Source organism: Apodemus sylvaticus, chromosome X, assembly GCF_947179515.1.
Source record: "Apodemus sylvaticus chromosome X, mApoSyl1.1, whole genome shotgun sequence".
In the NCBI taxonomy this organism is placed as follows: Eukaryota; Metazoa; Chordata; class Mammalia; order Rodentia; family Muridae; genus Apodemus; species Apodemus sylvaticus.
The window spans coordinates 97,705,252-97,725,405 of NC_067495.1; the positions used below are offsets into that span (position 1 = coordinate 97,705,252).

The window sequence follows — 20,154 nt, forward strand, 5'->3', positions numbered from 1 at the left end:
CAGTGCAGCAACAATAATAATAGTACTATTTACTTTAATTGCATGTACAACTCCAAACTTCACTTATAAGTGTATAGAAAAAGACACTAAGAAACAGAACAAAATCAGAGAAGAACATTGGCTGAAGAGAGACTGAAATGGAAAAAAAAAAGTTCACGTCTGTTAAAAACTCTAATCCATTTTCCCATACATTATCCCAACATTCTGAAGCAAATACAAATGAAATTGTGAAGGGTTATGAAAAGAGGAGAACACTTGACATGTGAATGCATAGTTGTTTGGCACAGAAGGAACTCGTTAATAGACTACATTTGTCATAGAATAATAAGAATTTCAAGAAATCATATATTCTCTGTAAATTGCAGTGAATATATATTAAAATTACATATGAAAACATTTATGAGATTCTAAGGACATGGTCTAGAAGATCCTAAGTTAGTTGATAGTGCCCTAACACACGCTTAACACAAACACTGGGACATGTGAAATGATGACACTATAGGAAAAGATACTAACAGTAATTAATAATAAAGCATCTGGAAACAATTCATTCCATAGAGAGGAGTCATTATATCCTTCAGATGGGACTCATATTGGACTCAAATGGTTACACCTGAAGACGATTATTTTCAATGATGCATTTCAGGTAAATGATTTCATTTTTTTAAGGATATATAAAAATTGATAATTCAGATAAGAAATGACCCCCTTTTAATCTTTATATTGATTCTTTATGAATTCTCCTGATGCACCCCAATCTCTCTCATCTTCCTGTCCCTCCATTTCCACCCTCTGCCCTTGCAAATGCCCCCCACCAAAAATAATAAAAACAAGAAAAAATAACATTAAAAATCAAATGAGAAGGTCAAAAACAACAACAAAACAACATCTCACTGTGGAAGCTGTCACAGTGTGTCACAGAGTGTCACACAGTATACCCTTTTGTCCACACATCATTACTTGCAAATGTTCATTTTAGAGAGTCTTTGGTCTCTTTCGAGGCCTCTGGCTTTTGTTACTCTGTCAATACTGGAACCTCACTGGGACTCCTCTAGGATATCCTGTTGTTGCTTCTGTGATGTGGAGCTTTTGTTCTGAAGTGGTAGCCAAGAAAGGGTAACATTTAAACAGTAATAGTTCTGCTTTCCATTGGCTGTAAAACTAAGTGACTAAATAATAAGGTAATTATCTAATTATAAATGAATTCTTGTCATCCAAACTCAAATCTGATACATGGTAGATATTCCTAAAGTTCTATGTGAATGACATGAGCACAAACTAAATTGCAAGCACTAAACAATTAATCTAAGTTTTTCATTTCATTTTCATGCTAACAATTCTATGAAACACTTTGCATCATTACCACATTTTTCAGATTGAGAATATGTTACCTAATATTAAAGAAGTATTTAATGAACATAACAAAATGTATGTCAAAGTCAGGGACTTAATGTCTCATCAGTTCGAGTCCAAGGCCAATATTAAATATTCTGTACTTTCATTTGTTTTCTCATTTAGAAAACTAGACACTTTTTTGAGCTCTATAAACTGCAACCATTTTGAACACTACACCAGAGACCTCTAAATAAACTGTGTCTGCCTCTGAGCATTATGAATCCCACACACATGCTATTTTTATAATTATTATAGAACTATTTCTTTAAACCTGTGATATATTAAGTTCTATTGGCATTAGAAATTTACCATGAGCCTATGAGGCCCTGGACTACGTAGGATTTCTATTACTTTTCCTAATTTTCACAGCAGTGTGAAAATGTGATAGGTATTACTATGATTCTGATTTTGTGGATGACAAAATGAAGTTTTAGAGGAGTGAAGTAACTTAGCAAATATTCAGCAGGTGACAAAAACAAGTTGTGTCCTATCCTGGGGCCTGTGGCTTCATTCATTTACCAATTTACTTTGGTGATTGACAAACCAGCCAAAGGGACCTAACAGTCTTTACTCCTGCCTTAGCAAGCACTGTCCATGGCTGCAGGAATGTAAGTCTCCTCCAGGACTCAGCAATTCTGACTTTGCTTCTATATTCAATCTAATCCCTACACCCTCTAGGATCTCTTTCCTGATTTTATATACATACATACATACATACAACCACTGCAGTTCTCTTTCAGCTATCATGGTATCAACTGAACCGCTGCCAGAGCTTGACCAATAGAGAGGCAGAAGCTCACAGCCAACCATTGGACTGAGCATGGGGTCCCCAATGGGGGAGATTGGGAGAGCACTGAAGTATCTGAGGGGGTTTGCAGCCCCAAGGATGGAGCAACAGTGTCAACTGTCCAGACCCCCTGGAGCTCCTGGGGACTGAGCCACCAACCAAAGAGTACACATGGAGTGACCCATGGCCCTGGGCACATATGTGGCAGAGGATGGCCTTGTTTGGTCATCAGTGAGAGGAGCAGCCCTTGAGCCTGAGGGTGTTTGATGCCCCAGTGTAGGGGAATGCCAGTGAGGAAGGACAGGAGTGGGTGGGTGAGTAGGTGAGCACCCTCACAGAGGCAGGGGACGGTGGGATAGGGGATTTCCCAAGGGGTAACCTGGAGAGGGGATATCATTTGAAATGTTAATAAAGAAAATATCCAATCCAAAATTAAATGAATAAATAAAAACCAATATAAATTAGGATCTGCAGATGTATCATATGGAAAAACATTTTTATAAATTTATTTTATTTTATTTTAGAAATTTATAAAAATAAATGCATATAAAATGTCTAACAGAATGTATAAAAGAAAATCTCATTCACTAGGATATATGTGAAGATTTCACACCCAAGACACCAAATAAAAAACAAAATTGGAGAACTGGAGATATCTAAAATTTTCCATAGGCTAAAAAATATGAAATGATTTAAGACCATGTGTAGGGGAATAGTTTGAAAAGTTCATATCTATAGTAAACATGACAACGACAAGTGCTCCTCCCCTCTCCTCATTAACTAGGAAGGCTCTCCACTGCCCTCCCTTCCTTTCTCTCAAAGCAGAATTCATTCACCCTTGTCCTTTATCACCTGAGAAATCCTACCCATAAGGGAAACTACACCCGCTAGAAAGCAGAGCTTCGCTCAACTTGTGAAGGAAACATTCCTAGAGGCATGGCCAGGCTCTGCTCACGAGAAGATGGAAGTCTCCATGGAAACATCATCAAGGTTAAAGAGCAACATTATTCTCACATCAAGATTAGAGAGCAACATTGTTTTCAAGGTGCTAGATGAGCTCTTTTACTATACTGAGGAGACTCTGGAGGTCTCTATGGAAATGTGTTCTAGGATGTGACACACTGTAGAATGAGACCCTGAAGAGAAAAAGAAAAACCTCAGAGATACCAGGTGTCGAACCCGGGACCCCATGTGTTCAAGGCTTGGTGCTCTACTGCTAAGCTATATCAAGAGGCCGACAAGTAGAGTGATTATAACCTATATCAATATAAAATGACTGAAGCTGCCTTTAAAGGGCATATAAGGATCTGCATCATGTTTTTGTGTATGATTTATGGCTTCTAGTTTATTAGTTTATGGAATTTTTCTGTTATTTCTTCTTGGACAAATGAATCTATTTTTAATGAAAAGAAAATAATAGATCGGCGGCGGCGGCGGCGGCGGCAGCAGCGGCAGCAGTGGCTGCTCCAGCTGAAGGGCCATCAGCAGTGGAACCAAGGCGTCACAGGGACCAGTTAGGCCCTGCGCCCACGACCACTGACCTTCGCTGACCAGCCGGACAGCAAGCAGCTGCAGTTGTGCGGCGCCTTTCCTGCACGGAGGCCACTTCAGAACTCGGCCTCCCACCAGTCAGGAGAGGAGGATCCATCTTGGTTCCGTACTCCAGGAATCGGACAGACTGAGGTACACAAACATAATCCGAGGCCAACACCGCGGTGGTCTGAGCCCGACGGGCGTTGGCCTGCACCCAGGCCCTGGGCGGGTCGGGGGGCCATCCGGGTGCCAACCCAACCAGGAGGTTTTTTGCCCAGGCCTGCGAGCGCGCCGCCGCCATTTTGCCTGCAGGACGACAGAGAGCTCAGGCGGGCAGACCTGTAACAGGCATAGCCTAAGGCTAACAAAGCGGGGGTCCAGGCCCCAAAAGGCACAGGACTGACCCCAAGAACTGGGCGGCTTGGTGGGCCATCTGTGAGTCAACCCGCCCAGGTGATTGTTAGCAAAGCAGACTCTCCCGGCGCTTTCAGGGAGCGCGGGCGCACACGCCCGCCATCCTAGTCACCTGGCAAACCCAATTAACAGTCAAAGCCGTAGGGGAACTTTGCTCGGACCTTGGCCTCCCAGGCTTTTGCCTGGACTCAGGGACTGGGCGGCCAGGCTAACCTTGTGTGCGATAGCCCGGTTGGCAGATCGGCTGCCCAGCGGAGTGAGCGGAACTCAGGGGAGGTCACAGTAGCATACACCGTCGGCACTCCCTGGGAGTGCACACGGGCTCCATCTGCTCCACAGACACAATCTGGGGCAAGGCCTCAGGCAGAAGCCCTTAGCTCTACTCTCTCCGCTTCCGGATCCAGATCAGTCTGGGCGGCAGCATTACATCTCCAAGTCCTGCAAGTGGCTAGCTGGGCTTCCGGGCGGCCAGCTGGGAGAAGTCAGTGTGCTCCAGTGAATCCAGCGGGCCCCAGCGGGAGCCTTCGGGTGCCTGCTTTGGGATCTGAACAGCCTGGGCAGCAGCACACTGTCTACAAGCAGTGCAGGAGGTAAGCTGTGCACCAGAGGCCAACTGGGAAGGGGCAGCTTGCACTGGTGAGTCCAGCACTGACAAGATAAACTAACACCAGTGAGATCTAGATGGCAAAAGGCAAACGCAGGAACGTCACTAACAGAAATCAAGGCAATATGGCAACATCTGAACCCAATTCTCCTCTACCAACATGTCCTGGATACCCCATCACACCAGTAAAACAAGATTTGGATTTAAAATCACTGGTCATGATGCTGGTACAGGAACACATGAAGGTCATACATAAAGAAATTCAGGAGACAATGGATCAAAAGGTAGAAGCCCTTGCAAGGGAAACACAAAAATCATTGAAAGAAATCCAGGAGAATACAAAAGCCAACAAGGAGGAAATGCAAAAAACACTTAAAGAAATACAGGAGAACTTTGCTCAACAGGCTGAGGTCATGAAAGACGAAACACAAAAATCTCTTAAAGAAATACAGGAGATCTTTGGTCAACAGGCTGAGCTCATGAAAGAGAAAACACAAAAATCTCTTAAAGAATTACAGGAAAACACAAACATGCAAGTGAAGGAGCTAAGCAAAACCATCCAGGATCTAAAATCAGAAGTAGAAACAACTAAGAAAACTCAAAGGGAGACAACTTTGGAGATAGAAAGCCTTGGGAAGAAATCAGGGGACAGAGATACAAATATCAACAACAGAATACAAGAGATAGAAGAAAGAATCTCAGATGCTGAAGATTCCATAGAAACCATGGACTCAACAGTTAAAGAAAATGCAAAATGCAAAAAGCTTGTAACCCAAAATATCCAGGAAATCCAGGACACAATGAGAAGACCAAACCTAAGGATTATAGGCATAGAGGAGAGTGAAGATTTACAACTTAAAGGGCCAGCAAATATCTTCAATAAAATTATGGAAGAAAACTTCCCTAACCTAAAGAGAGAGATGCCCATGAATATACAAGAAGCCTACAGAACTCCAAACAGACTGGACCAGAACAGAAATACTTCCCGTCACATAATAATCAAAACACCAAATGTTCTAAACAAAGAAAGAATACTAAAGGCAGTAAGAGAAAAAGGCCAAGTAACATATAAAGGAAGACCTATCAGAATCACAGCAGACTTTTCACCTGAGACTATGAAGGCTAGAAGGTCCTGGGCAGATCTCATGCAGACTCTAAGAGAACACAAATGCCAACCAAAACTACTATATCCAGCAAAACTCTCAATCACCATAGATGGAGAAACTAAGATATTTCATGACAAAACCAAGCTTACCCAATATCTATCCACAAACCCGGCCCTAAAAAGGATAATAGGAGGACAACACCAATACAAGGAGGGAAACTTCACCCTGGAAAAAGCAAGATAGTAACCTTTCATCAAACCCAAAAGAAGTTAAGCATTCAAATTTAAAAAATAACGTCAAAAATGATAGGAAGTAACAATCACTATTCCTTAATATCTCTTAACATCAATGGACTTAATGCCCCAATAAAAAGACACAGACTAACTGAATGGATACGTAAACAGGACCCTACATTTTGCTGCTTACAGGAAACACACCTCAGGGTCAAAGACAAACACTACCTTAGAGTAAAAGGCTGGAAGACAATTTTACAAGCAAATGGTCTCAGGAAACAAGCTGGAGTAGCCATTTTAATATCAGATAAAATTGACTTTCAACCCAAAGTCATCAAAAGAGACCCTGAGGGACACTTCTTGCTGGTCAAAGGAAAAATACAAAAAGAAGAACTGACAATCCTGAACATCTATGCCCCAAATGTAAGGGCACCCTCTTTTGTAAAAGAAACTTTATTAAAATTAAAAGCACACATTGCACCTAACACAATAATTGTGGGTGACTTCAACACTGCACTTTCCTCAATGGACCGATCAGGAAAACAGAAACTAAACAGGGACACAATGAAACTAATTGAAGCTTTGGACCAATTAGATTTAACAGATATATATAGAACATTCTATCCTAAAACAAAAGAATATACCTTTTTCTAAGCACCTCATGGTACCTTCTCCAAAATCGACCATATAATTGGTCACAAGACAGACCTCAACAAATATAAGAAGATCGAACTAATCCCATGCCTCCTATCTGATCACTATGGAGTAAAAGTGGTCTTCAATAGCAACAGAAACAACAGAAAGCCCGCATACACGTGGAAACTGAACAATACTCTACTCAATGATACCTTGGTCAAGGAAGAAATAAAGAAAGAAATTAAAGACTTTTTAGAACACAATGAAAATGAAAACACAACATACCCAAATCTATGGGACACAATGAAAGCAGTGCTAAGAGGAAAACTCATAGCCCTGAGTGCCTCCAAAAAGAAAATGGAGAGAGCATACATTACCAGCTTAATGACACACCTGAAAGCCCTGGAACAAAAAGAAGCTATTTCGCCCAGGAGGAGTAGAAGGCAGGAAATCATCAAACTCAGGGCCGAAATCAATCAAGTAGAAACAAAGAGAACCATACAAAAAATCAACAATACCAGGAGCTGGTTCTTTGAGAAAATCAACAAGATAGATAAACCCTTAGCCAGAATGACCAAAGGGCACAGAGAAAGTATCCAAATTAACAAACTTAGAAATGAAAAGGGAGATATAACAACGGAAACTGAGGAAATCCAAAAAATCATCAGATCCTACTACAAGAGCCTATACTCAACACAACTGGAGAATCTGGAGGAAATGGACAATTTCCTTGACAGATACCAAATACCAAAATTAAATCAGGACCAACTAGACCATCTAAACAGTCCCATAATGCCTAAAGAAATAGAAGGAGTCATAGAAAGTCTTCCAACCAAAAAAAGCACAGGACCAGATGGCTTCAGTGCAGAATTCTACCAGACCTTCAAAGAAGAGTTAACACCAATACTCTTCAAACTATTCCACAAAATAGAAACAGAAGGAACACTACCCAATTCCTTCTACGAAGCCACAATTACGCTGATACCAAAGCCACACAAAGATCCAACAAAGAAAGAGAACTTCAGACCAATTTCCCTTATGAACATCGATGCAAAAATACTCAATAAAATTCTTGCCAACCGAATCCAAGAACACATCAAAACGATCATCCACCATGATCAAGTAGGCTTTATCCCAGGAATGCAGGGTTGGTTCAATATACGGAAATCCATCAATACAATCCACTACATAAACAAACTCAAAGAACAAAACCACATGGTCATTTCATTGGATGCTGAAAAAGCATTTGACAAAATTCAGCATCCCTTCATGCTTAAAGTCTTGGAGAGAACAGGAATTCAAGGCCCATACCTAAACATAGTAAAAGCAATATACAGCAAACCGGTAGCCAGCATCAAACTAAATGGAGAGAAACTTGAAGCAATCCCACTGAAATCAGGGACCAGACAAGGCTGCCCCCTTTCTCCTTATCTTTTCAATATTGTACTTGAGGTACTAGCTCGGGCAATTCGACAACATAAGGAGGTCAAAGGGATACAAATTGGAAAGGAAGAAGTCAAACTATCATTATTTGCAGACGACATGATCGTCTACCTAAGTGACCCAAAGAACTCCACTAGAGAGCTCCTACAGCTGATAAACAACTTCAGCAAAGTGGCAGGTTATAAAGTCAACTCAAGCAAATCAGTGGCCTTCCTATACTCAAAGGATAAGCAGGCTGAGAAAGAAATTAGGGAAATGACCCCCTTCACAATAGCCACAAACAGTATAAAGTATCTTGGGGTGACTCTTACCAAACATGTGAAAGATCTGTATGACAAGAACTTCAAGACTCTGAAGAAGGAAATGGAAGAAGACCTCAAAAAATGGGAAAACCTCCCATGCTCATGGATCGGCAGAATCAATATAGTTAAAATGGCCATTTTGCCTAAAGCACTATACAGATTCAATGCAATACCCATCAAAATCCCAACTCAATTCTTCACAGAGCTAGAAAGAGCAATTATCAAATTCATCTGGAACAACAAAAAACCCAGGATAGCTAAAACTATTCTCAGCAACAAAAGGAAATCTGGGGGAATCAGTATCCCTGACCTCAAGCAATACTACAGAGCAATAGTGTTAAAAACTGCATGGTATTGGTACAGTGACAGACAGGAGGATCAATGGAACAGGATTGAAGATCCAGAAATGAACCCTATGGCCACTTGATCCTCGACAAAGAGGCTGAAAACATCCAATGGAAAAAAGATAGCCTTTTCAACAAATGGTGCTGGTTCAACTGGAGGTCGGCATGCAGAAGAATGCGAATTGATCCATCCTTGTCTCCTTGTACTAAGCTCAAATCCAAATGGATCAAGGACCTCCACATAAAGCCAGACACTCTGAAGCTAATAGAAAAAAAACTGGGGAAGACCCTTGAGGACATCGGTACAGGGAGAAAGTTTCTGAACAGAACACCAATAGCGTATGCTCTAAGAGCAAGAATTGACAAATGGGACCTCATAAAATTACAAAGTTTCTGTAAGGCAAAGGACACCATCAAGAGGACAAATCGGCAACCAACAAATTGGGAAAAGATCTTCACCAATCCTACATCAGATAGAGGGCTAATATCCAATATATATAAAGAACTCAAGAAGTTAGACTCCAGAAAACCAAACAACCCTATTAAAAAATGGGGTACAGAGTTAAACAAAGAATTCTCACCTGAAGAACTTCGGATGGCGGAGAAGCATCTTAAAAAATGCTCAACTTCATTAGTCATTAGGGAAATGCAAATCAAAACAACCCTAAGATTTCATCTTACACCAGTCAGAATGGCTAAGATTAAAAATTCAGGAGACAGCAGGTGTTGGAGAGGGTGTGGAGAAAGAGGAACACTCCTCCACTGCTGGTGGGGTTGCAAATTGGTACAACCACTCTGGAAATCAGTCTGGCGGTTCCTCCGAAAACTGGGCATCTTACTTCCAGAAGATCCTGCTATACCACTCCTGGGCATATACCCAGAAGACTCCCCACCATGTAATAAGGATACATGTTCTACTATGTTCATAGCAGCCCTATTTGTAATTGCCAGATGCTGGAAAGAACCCAGGTATCCCTCAACAGAAGAGTGGATGCAAAAAATGTGGTATATCTACACAATGGAGTACTATTCAGCCATTAGAAACAATGAATTCATGAAATTCTTAGGCAAATGGATGGAGCTAGAGAATATCATACTAAGTGAGGTAACCCAGACTCAAAAGGTGAATCATGGTATGCACTCACTAATAAGTGGATATTAACCTAGAAAACTGGAATACCCAAAACATAATCCACACATCAAATGAGGTACAAGAAGAAAGGAGGAGTGGCCCCTGGTTCTGGAAAGACTCAGTGAAACAGTATTCAGCAAAACCAGAACGGGGAAGTGGGAAGGGGTGGGTGGGAGGACAGGGGAAGAGAAGGGGGCTTGCGGGACTTTCGGGGAGTGGGGGGGGCTAGAAAAGGGGAAATCATTTGAAATGTAAATAAATTATATCGAATAATAAAAAAAAAATTGCAAAAAAAAAAAAAAAAAAAAAAAAAAAAAAAGAATGTCTGCCAGGTAAGTCCCTAGAAAGATTATTTTATGCTGAAAAGTTTCTGTATATACTGGTTATTACTTATTACAATGGTGACAAATGAGCTGTCAGAGTTCTCTAAAATGACAGAGCATTTCAAAAAGAATCCAAAAATTAAAATCCATGTTAAGAAAAGCCAAAAAAACAAAAAAAAAAAAAAAAAAGAAAATAATACTAAGAACAGGAAATTTTGTGTTCTTTGAGACATGGCATACCTACAATAAATTGAGAGTGTCATGTCAAATTTATTATAATGTGTTTCTGCAGGGTTAGTAAGATCAGGACAAGGTGGACAGAGGTTGGGACCATGGCATTGCCAGGTTGGGTACACTGACACTTGGGTTTCCTTCACCCTCGTGTGCCTCCCTAGGAGGAAGGCTACCAGGAGCTCTCTGAGACCGAGGCTCCACGGCTGCTCCAATGCAGGTTTAAATGATTTCTTCAGCCTAAATGTGCATTTATAAAGGAACTGAGGGAGGATAAACCTTGAAGATCAGTCAGTGTCATGGGGACAGCATACAGAAGTGCCTTGATCCTGCTCCTGGAGGAAACAGTCTTTTGTCCTTCCCACTAGCTAGAAGAACTCTAGTGAAGCCTTTGTCTTTCACTGCTGGGTTCCCCCTGGATGTGCATTAGTATCAGCTGGTATTTGACAGTTTGAATCCCTGACATCCAGGGTGCAGAGTTATGTTGATGGTATGAAATCTATCTGGTTGGATGGTAAATGGAACAAGAGGAAGGACATCTCAGAAGACTAACAAGTGGTACACTAGCCTAGGTGATGTGGAGAGGACTGTGACAGGCATCATGGTTGCAAACACCTCTTATTCTGCTTCTGGAGAGTGCAGTCCCTGCATTGGACCATGGTCAGATTCCTTACGTCCAACCCAGCATCAAAGGCTCTTTGTTCTCCAAGGTTGCTGTCCATGATCACTCACTTTTTCCTTTTTAATTTTTTTATTTTTAACGTTATTTTTTGTTTATTTAAATTCCAATCAATTTCTGCCTTCTATCCCCTCCCTTTCCTCCTCCCTCTTGCCTACAAGAAGGTGCTCACCCCATGCCTCCTCCTTCCTGGGCCCTCAAGTCTATTAAGGATTACAAGCATTTTCTCTCACTGAGGCCAAATTAGAGAGTCCTCTGCTGTATATGTGCCAGGGGCCTCAGATGGGGCCTGTATGCTCCTGGTTGGTGTCTCAGTCTCTGGGATCTCCCTGGGAGTTTAGGTTAGTTGAGTCTTCTGCTATTCCTATGTGGTCATTCTCTTTTTCATATTATTCAGTCCTTCCTCATGTTGAATCCAATGGTCAGGTGTAAGTATCTGCCTTTCTGTATGTCAGCTGCTGGTAGGGCCTCTCTCAGGAAAGACTTGTCAGGGTTTGGTCTGTGAGCACACCATAGGATCAGTAATAGTGACAGGCCTTGGTCACTCCCATGAGATGGATCCCAAGATGGGCTGGTCATTGGCAGCATTTCCCCCAGTCTCTTCCCCAGTTTTGTTTCTGTGGTTCTTTTAGAGAGGAACAATTCTGGATCAGAGTCTTGACTGTGGTTTATTAACACTGTCTATCTAATGGAGGTGGAATCTTTTAGTTCCCTCTTCGCCATGTTGGGGTTTTAGCTCAGGTCACCTTCAATGAGTCCTGAGAGTCTCCTAACTCCTAGGTCACTTGTACTATATAGATGGTCCCCCTACTTCCCATTCCCAGAGGATGCACATTTCCACCCATTCTCCTGGCCCTCTGCGATACTCTCTCCTGTCCCCTCCTTATCAGACCCTGTTCCTCCTTTCCCCTATTCCTCCCTTCTCCCACACAGGTCCCTCCCTCCCTCTGCCTACTGTGATTATCCACCCCCCCCCACTTCTAAGCAGGATTAAAGCCTCCATACTTGGCATTTCTTCATGTTGTGGTGTTCTCTGGGTTGTATTCTAGGTATTCAGTACATTTTGGGTAATATTCACTTATCTAGTTCCACGCATTTACCTGATAAATCATGATGTCCTTGTTTTTATAGCTGAGTAGTATTCCCTTGAGCAAGTGAAGCACATTTTCTGTTGAGGGACATCTGGGTGGTTTCTGGCTATTACAATTAAGGCTGCTATGAACATGGGGGAGCATGTATCCTTGTGGTATGGTGGGGTGTCTTTAGGATATATGCACAAGGGTGATATATCTGGTGAAGAAACATGGCTTAGAGAGCTGTGGTTCACACTCTTGAGGTCTGAAAAAAATCATGAAATGTCCCAGATAGTTGCAAAACAGACAAATCGGCTGCTGCTAGCTGATAACAACAGAATGGGCTAAGAAAACATAAGTTGTTCCCAGGTCGAGGTGCTCTTTTTGATGTATGTGCCCTCCTTATGGTTTAACCAGGTGCTGTAAACCAATCAGCTTAAAGGCCGACATCCCTTTACCGTCTCATGCAATGCCAAGGCATGCATACCCCTGCTTTTTGTTTGTTCCATTATAATCCCCTTCCCCACTCAAGCAAATCAGTGGCCTTCCTATACTCAAAGGATAAGCAGGCTGAGAAAGAAATTAGGGAAATGAAACCCTTCACAATAGCCACAAACAGTATAAAGTATCTTGGGGTGACTCTTACAAAATATGTGAAAGATCGTTATGACAAGAATTTCAAGACTCTGAAGAAGGAAAAGGAAGAAGACCTCGAAAAATGGAAAAACTTCCCATGCTCATGGATCACCAGGATTAATATAGTTAAAATGGCCATTTTGCCAAAAGCAATATACAGATTCAATGGAATACCCATCAAAATCCCAACTCAATTCTTCATAGAGTTAGAAAGAGCAATTCTGAAATTCCTTGAGTATAGGAAGGCCACTGATTTGCTTAGTTGATTTTATAACCTGCCACTTTGCTGAAGTTGTTTATCAGCTGTAGGAGCTCTCTAGTGAAGTTTATTGGGTCACTTAGGTATTTGCCCGAGCTGGTACCTCAAGTACAGTATTGAAAAGATAAGGAAAAAGGGGGCAGCCTTGTCTGGTCCCTGATTTCAGTGGGATTGCTTCAAGTTTCTCTCCATTTAGTTTGATGCTGGCTACCGGTTTGCTGTATATTGCTTTTACTATGTTTAGGTATGGGCCTTGAATTCCTGTTCTCTCAAAGACTTTAAGCATGAAAGGATGCTGAATTTTGTCAAATGCTTTTTCAGCATCCAATGAAATGACCATGTGGTTTTTTTCTTTGAGTTTGTTTATGTAGTGGATTGCATTGATGGATTTTCGTATATTGAACCAACCCTGCATCCCTGGGATAAAGCCTACTTGGTGGATGATCGTTTTGATGTGTTCTTGGATTCGATTGGCAAGAATTTTATTGAGTAATTTTGCATCAATGTTCATAAGGGAAATTGGTCTGAAGTTCTCATTCTTTGTTGGATCTTTGTGTGGTTTTGGTATCAGCGTAATTGTGGCTTCATAGAAGGAATTGGGTAGTGTTCCTTCTGTTTCTATTTTGTGGAATAGTTTGAAGAGTATTGGTGTTAACTCTTTTCTGAAGGTCTGATAGAATTCTGCACTGAAACCATCTGGTCCTGTGCTTTTTTTGGTTGGAAGACTTTCTATGACTCCTTCTATTTCTTTAGGATTTATGGGACTGTTTAGATGGTCTAGTTGGTCCTGATTTAATTTTGGTATTTGGTATCTGTCAAGGAAATTGTCCATTTCCTCCAGATTCTCCAGTTGTGTTGAGTACAGGCTCTTGTAGTAGGATCTGATGATTTTTTGGATTTCCTCAGTTTCCGTTGTTATATCTCCCTTTTCATTTCTAAGTTTGTTAATTTGGATACTTTCTCTGTGCCCTTTGGTCAGTCTAGCTAAGGGTTTATCTATCTTGTTGATTTTCTCAAAGAACCAGCTCCTGGTTTTGTTGATTCTTTGTATGGTTCTCTTTGTTTCTACTTGACTGATTTCAGCCCTGAGTTTGATGATTTCCTGCCTTCTACTCCTCCTGGGTGAAATAGCTTCTTTTTGTTCCAGGGCTTTCAGGTGTGTCATTAAGCTGGTAATGTATGCTCTCTCTATTTTCTTTTTGGAGGCACTCAGGGCTATGAGTTTTCCTCTGAGCACTGCTTTCATTGTGTCCCATAGATTTGGGTATGTTGTGTCTTCATTTTCATTGTATTCTAAAAAGTCTTTAATTTCTTTCCTTATTTCTTCCTTGACCAAGGTATCATTGAATAGAATATTGTTCAGTTTCCACGTGTATGCGGGTTTTCTGTTGTTTTTGTTGCTATTGAATACCACTTTTACTCCATAGTGCTCTGATAGGAGGCATGGGATTAGTTCGATCTTCTTATATTTGTTGAGGTCTGTCTTGTGACCAATTATATGGTCGATTTTGGAGAAGGTACCATGAGGTGCTGAGAAAAAGGTATATTCTTTTGCTTTAGGATAGAATGTTATATATATATATATATATATATATATATATATATATATATATATATATATATATATATCTGTTAAATCTAATTGGTCCAAAGCTTCAATTAGTTTCATTGTGTCCCTGTTTAGTTTCTGTTTTCCTGATCGGTCCATTGAGGAAAGTGCAGTGTTGAAGTCACCGACAATTATTGTGTTAGGTGCAATGTGTGCTTTGAGTCTCAATAAAGATTCTTTTACGAAAGAGGGTGCCCTTGCATTTGGAGCATAGATGTTCAGGATTGAGAGTTCTTCTTGTTTTATTTTTCCTTTGACCAGCAAGAAGTGTCCCTCAGAGTCTCTTTTGATGACTTTGGGTTGAAAGTCAATTTTATCTGATATTAAAATGGCTACTCCAGCTTGTTTCCTGGGACCATTTGCTTGTAAAATTGTCTTCCAGACTTTTACTCTAAGGTAGTGTTTGTCTTTGACCCTGAGGTGTGTTTCCTGTAAGCAGCAAAATGTAGGGTCCTGTTTACATATCCAGTCAGTTAGTCTGTGTCTTTTTATTGGGGCATTAAGTCCTTTGATGTTAAGAGATATTAAGGAATAGTGATTGTTACTTCCTATCATTTTTGACGTTATTTTTTAAATTTGAATGCTTAACTTCTTTTGGGTTTGATGAAAGGTTACTATCTTGCTTTTTCCAGGGTGAAGTTTCCCTCCTTGTATTGGTGTTTTCCTCCTATTATCCTTTGTAGGGCTGTGTTTGTGGATAGATATTGGGTAAACTTGGTTTTGTCATGAAATATCTTAGTTTCTCCATCTATGGTGATTGAGAGTTTTGCTGGATATAGTAGTTTTGGCTGGCATTTGTGTTCTCTTAGAGTCTGCATGAGATCTGCCCAGGACCTTCTAGCCTTCATAGTCTCAGGTGAAAAGTCTGCTATGATTCTGATAGGTCTTCCTTTATATGTTACTTGGCCTTTTTCTCTTACTGCCTTTAATATTCTTTCTTTGTTTAGGACATTTGTGTTTTGATTATTATGTGACGGGAAGTATTTCTGTTCTGGTCCAATCTGTTTGGAGTTCTGTAGGCTTCTTGTATATTCATGGGCATCTCTCTCTTTAGGTTAGGGAAGTTTTCCTCCATAATTTTATTGAAGATATTTGCTGGCCCTTTAAGTTGTAAATCTTCACCCTCATCTATGCCTATAATCCTTAGCTTTGGTCTTCTCATTGTGTCCTGGATTTCCTGGATATTTTGGGTTTCAAGCTTTTTGCATTTTGCATTTTCTTTTACTGTTGAGTCCATGGTTTCTATGGAATCTTCAGCATCTGAGATTCTTTCTTCTATCTCTTGTATTCTGTTGTTGATATTTGCATCTCTGTCCCCTGATTTCTTCCCAAGGCTTTCTATCTCCAAAGTTGTCTTCCTTTGAGTTTTCTTAGTTGTTTGTACTTCTGATTTTAGATCCTGGATGGTTTTGCTTAGCTCCTTCACTTGCTTGTTTGTGCTTTCCTGTAATTCTTTAAGAGATTTTTGTGTTTCCTCTTTCATGACCTCAGCCTGTTGACCAAAGTTCTCCTGTATTTCTTTAAGTGTTTTTTGCGTTTCCTCATTGTTGGCTTTTGTATTCTCCTTGATTTCTTTCAATGATTTTTGTGTTTCCCTTGCAAGGGCTTCTAACTTTTGATCCATTTTCTCCTGAATTTCTTTAAGTATGTCCTTCATGTGTTCCTGTACCAGCATCATGACCAGTGATTTTAAATCCAAATCTTGTTTTACTGGTGTGATGTGGTATCCAGGACATGCTGGTAGAGGAGAATTGGGTTCAGATGTTGCCATATTGCCTTGATTTCTGTTAGTGTCGTTCCTGCATTTGCCTTTTGCAATCTAGTTCTCACTGGTGTTAGTTGGTCTTGTCAGTACTGGACTCACCAGTGCAAGCTGCTCCTTCCCAGATGGCCTCTGGTGCACAGCTTACCTCTTGCACTGCCTGGAGACAGGGTGCTGTTGCCCAGGCTGTTCAGATCCCAATGCAGACACCCGAAGGCTCCCGCTGGTGCCCGCTGGATTCACTGGAGCACACCGACTTCTCACAGCTGGCCGCCCAGAAGCCCCTCCTGCCTCTTGCAGTACCTGGAGAGGACCTGGGTGTTGCTGCCCAGGCTGATCTGGATCTGGAAGCAGAGAGAGTTGAGCTGAGGGCTCCAGCCAGAGGCCTCAGGACTGGGACCCAAGCTCTGGGCCACAGGAGCAAGCCGTGCTGTGAGCTCCCAGTCTGCCTCTGGGTGCACACCGGGTCTCCTGCACTTCCTGGAGACCGAGCACTGTGGCCCTGGTCGTTCAGATCCCAAAGCAGGCACCCGAAGGCTCCTGCTGGGGCCCGCTGGATTCACCGGAGCACACCAACTTCTCCCCGCTGGCCTGCTGATGTGTTCTTAGGTGCCCTTGCAGCTCTAGTGTGCTTTGTCCCAGATTGTGTCTGTGAACCAGATGGAGCCCGTGTGCACCCCCAGGGAGCGCAGACAGTGTACGTTGCAGGGACCTCGCCCGCATGCTGATCACTCCGCTGGGCAGCTGATCCCCCAACCGGGCTGGCGCACACAAGGTTAGCCTGGCCGCCCAGGCCCTGGGTCCATGCAAAAGCCTGGGAGGCCAAGGTCCGAGCAAAGTTCCCCTCTGGCTATGACTGTCAACGAGGTCTGCCAGGTGACCAGGATGGCGGGCGTGCTTGCTCGCGCTCCCCGAAAGTGCCGGGAGAGTCTGCTGGGCTAACAACCTCCTGGGTCGGTTGACACACAGATGGCCCGCCAAGCCGCCCAGTTCTTGGGGTCAGTCCAGGGCCTGTTGGGGCCTAGACCCCCGCTTTGTTAACCTCAGGCTATGCTTGTTAGCCGTCTCTGCCCTCCGGAGCTCTCTGGGTCCTGTAGGCAAAATGGTGCCGTGCACGCTGGCCAGGGCAAAAAAAACCCAACTGGCTGGATTGGCACCCCGATGGCCCCCCAAACAGCCCAGGGTCTGGGTGCAGGCCAACGCCCGTCGGGCTCAGACCCCCGCGATGTTGGCCTCGGGTTATGTTTGTGTACCTCAGTCTGCCCGATCTCTCTGGAGTCCGAAACTAAGATGGAGGTGAACCTCTCCTGACTGGCGGGAGGCCGAGTTCTGAAGTGGCTTCCGTGCAGCAAAAGGCACCGCAAATCTGCAGCTGCTTGCAGCCCAGCTGGTCAGCGAAGGTCAGTGGTCATGGCCGCAGGGCCTAACTGGACCCTGTGTCGACTTGGTTCCACTGCTGATGGCCCTTCAGCTGGACCAGCCACTGCTGCATTGCCTCCACCGCTGCCGCCGACGCCGCCCAAAAACAGTAATGGTTTTTACTTTTGATTTTTCCAGCCGTTTTAACTATCTCTGACTTCTAAAGAATAAATTCTCCCCCAGAGAATTCAGCTCGGGTAAGCTGCATAAATTCCTCAGGTGTGAGCCAGTCCTACGTGGAAGATTCAAAGTGCTTTTTAAAATTTTAAAGTCAAGGGACTTGTTTGGGCTCTGGCTTTTTCTATCTTTGAAATAAATCTTGAAGTTAGAGTGACCATTTGTCCTTTTCAATCTCGTAGCTCCTTTAAGAGGGCTATTCTTAAAGCAAGCACTGGCTCCCCCTGGGAGCCCCGGGGAGAGTTCTCTTTTCTTTGTAAAGGGCAGGGCACTCTGGAATGGTTTCACCTGGAGAGAGGGGCCCATGGCGACCTGCCCACAGACTTCTGGGCAAAAGGAATGCCCAGAAAGTGTCGGGGAGAGAGGGACCCACCAAAGAAACGCCCTCCTGGTAAGGAGGTGGGGCTGGCAGAGTGGAGTGGAAATTTGACACCTTGGCGGTCTTTTGTCTTTTGTTCTTAAGTCTCTTTCTTCTTTTTGTTACCTCACTGGCTCACGAGAGTGAATTTCTCCTTCACTCTCAGAATCTTCCGTCTCTAAGATAGCTCAATGAAGAGCCAGAAAAATTGGATGCGACTGAAGTCCCCATCCTAACAAGTTTCTTTATCACTGCTATTGCATAATTAGTGGCAGAACCTAAAACTACTCCCCCAAATAACCACGAAGGCTAGCAGAAAGCATACTGCTGTAAAAGCAGGGTCATGAACTTTCTTGTAATTCTCATGGTTCTTAGCTGCGGAGTTTGTTATTAGATCATTACTGTGCAAATCCTCTTTCCTTTTGTTCCATCTCAAACTTCTTCCCACTCTGCCTTAATCTGCAGGAAGGGGCTAACTAGCCACACTCTCCACCTTAGTCTGTACTTCAGACCGGAGACTCGTTGGCCTCTTTTACCGAGAAATTTTTTCTTTTTGACTTTCCTTTATAACTTAAACTTGTCCCAAATACCAGGAACTTCCCTCCCATATAACGGGAATTTTTAATTTAACCCCATTTACCAGGAACTTACCAGTGCACTACCCCCAACCGCAGCAGGTTCTGAAGTCTCCATACAGGCTACCAAACGTCACGCCCAGCCTCGCTGGCAAGGAAGACACAACACCAGGGAGTTTCTTCCTTCTTATGGTTTATTTCGGGAACCTTGAACAAAGCTTATTTCTTCTTTTGGAGGCCCCGAGCTCTCTCCCTGCCTGACCTTATATAGCCTACTCAGCCCCGTCTGCCAAGAGAGATAGCCAGCCGCTTCCTCATAGGCCAACTAAGTGAATTCTTCATTAGCATGTAAGTGTGATAACGAATACAGCACACTGCACATGTACTAAAGTAATTTACTACCAGGGAGCTGCATCTGGCCAGCACCATCTTGTAATAGAGATGAACAAAAAGTGGCTTACTACAAGGTTTTATACTTAGTCACGGGTGAGGAGTGTTGTGAATGTGCCAGTGCCCAGAAGTTTGCATCATCTGTAGCTGGGGTTGCAGGCAGTTGTGACCTTCATGACATGGGTGCTGGTCACTGACCTCAGGTCCTCTGGAGGGACAAATAGCTCTTACCTGCTGAACCATCTATCCATCTGTTTTTCCAACTCCCCAAACACAGTACTCTATGAAAAATGACACAGAAACACACACACACACACACACACACACTTTATTAAGAATATTTTAATGTATATAATTAACATATTTCAGTGTATTAGGATTTGTTTGTATGATAGGAACTACTAATAAAACTATATCTGAGGAAGCTGTGGAAGGAAAGAAGCCCCGCAGCCATATTTGCTGTCTGCATGGACACAAAAGGATCACTAGGTACTGTAATTCCCTGAGCTTTAGATTTCTGGTGGTGCAAACCGCCAGGGGTCTGCCTGCACTCAGGAACTGAGAACGTAGGCGGCTTTTGTCTGCAAGCCCGCCGGGCTCTGGGCCCTTGTCCTGCCCAGGAAGCTGTGGAAGGAGAGAAGCCCCACAGCCATATTTGCTGTCTGCAGGGACACTAAAGGATCACTAGGTACTGTAACACCCTGAGCTTTAGATTTCTGGTGGTGCAAACTGCT

The 20,154-nt window shown here is 42.8% G+C and overlaps 1 long non-coding RNA gene across 1 annotated transcript in view; it reads right to left on the reverse strand.

Moving 5' to 3' along the window:
• The window catches only part of LOC127675250 (uncharacterized), a 33,249-nt gene extending 14,076 nt beyond the window's left edge, over window positions 1-19,173 (reverse strand). The window contains exon 1 of the long non-coding RNA XR_007975458.1: window positions 19,107-19,173. This is a non-coding gene — a long non-coding RNA (uncharacterized LOC127675250). The remainder of the gene's footprint in view (window positions 1-19,106) is intronic.
• Window positions 19,174-20,154: the final 981 nt, after the last annotated feature.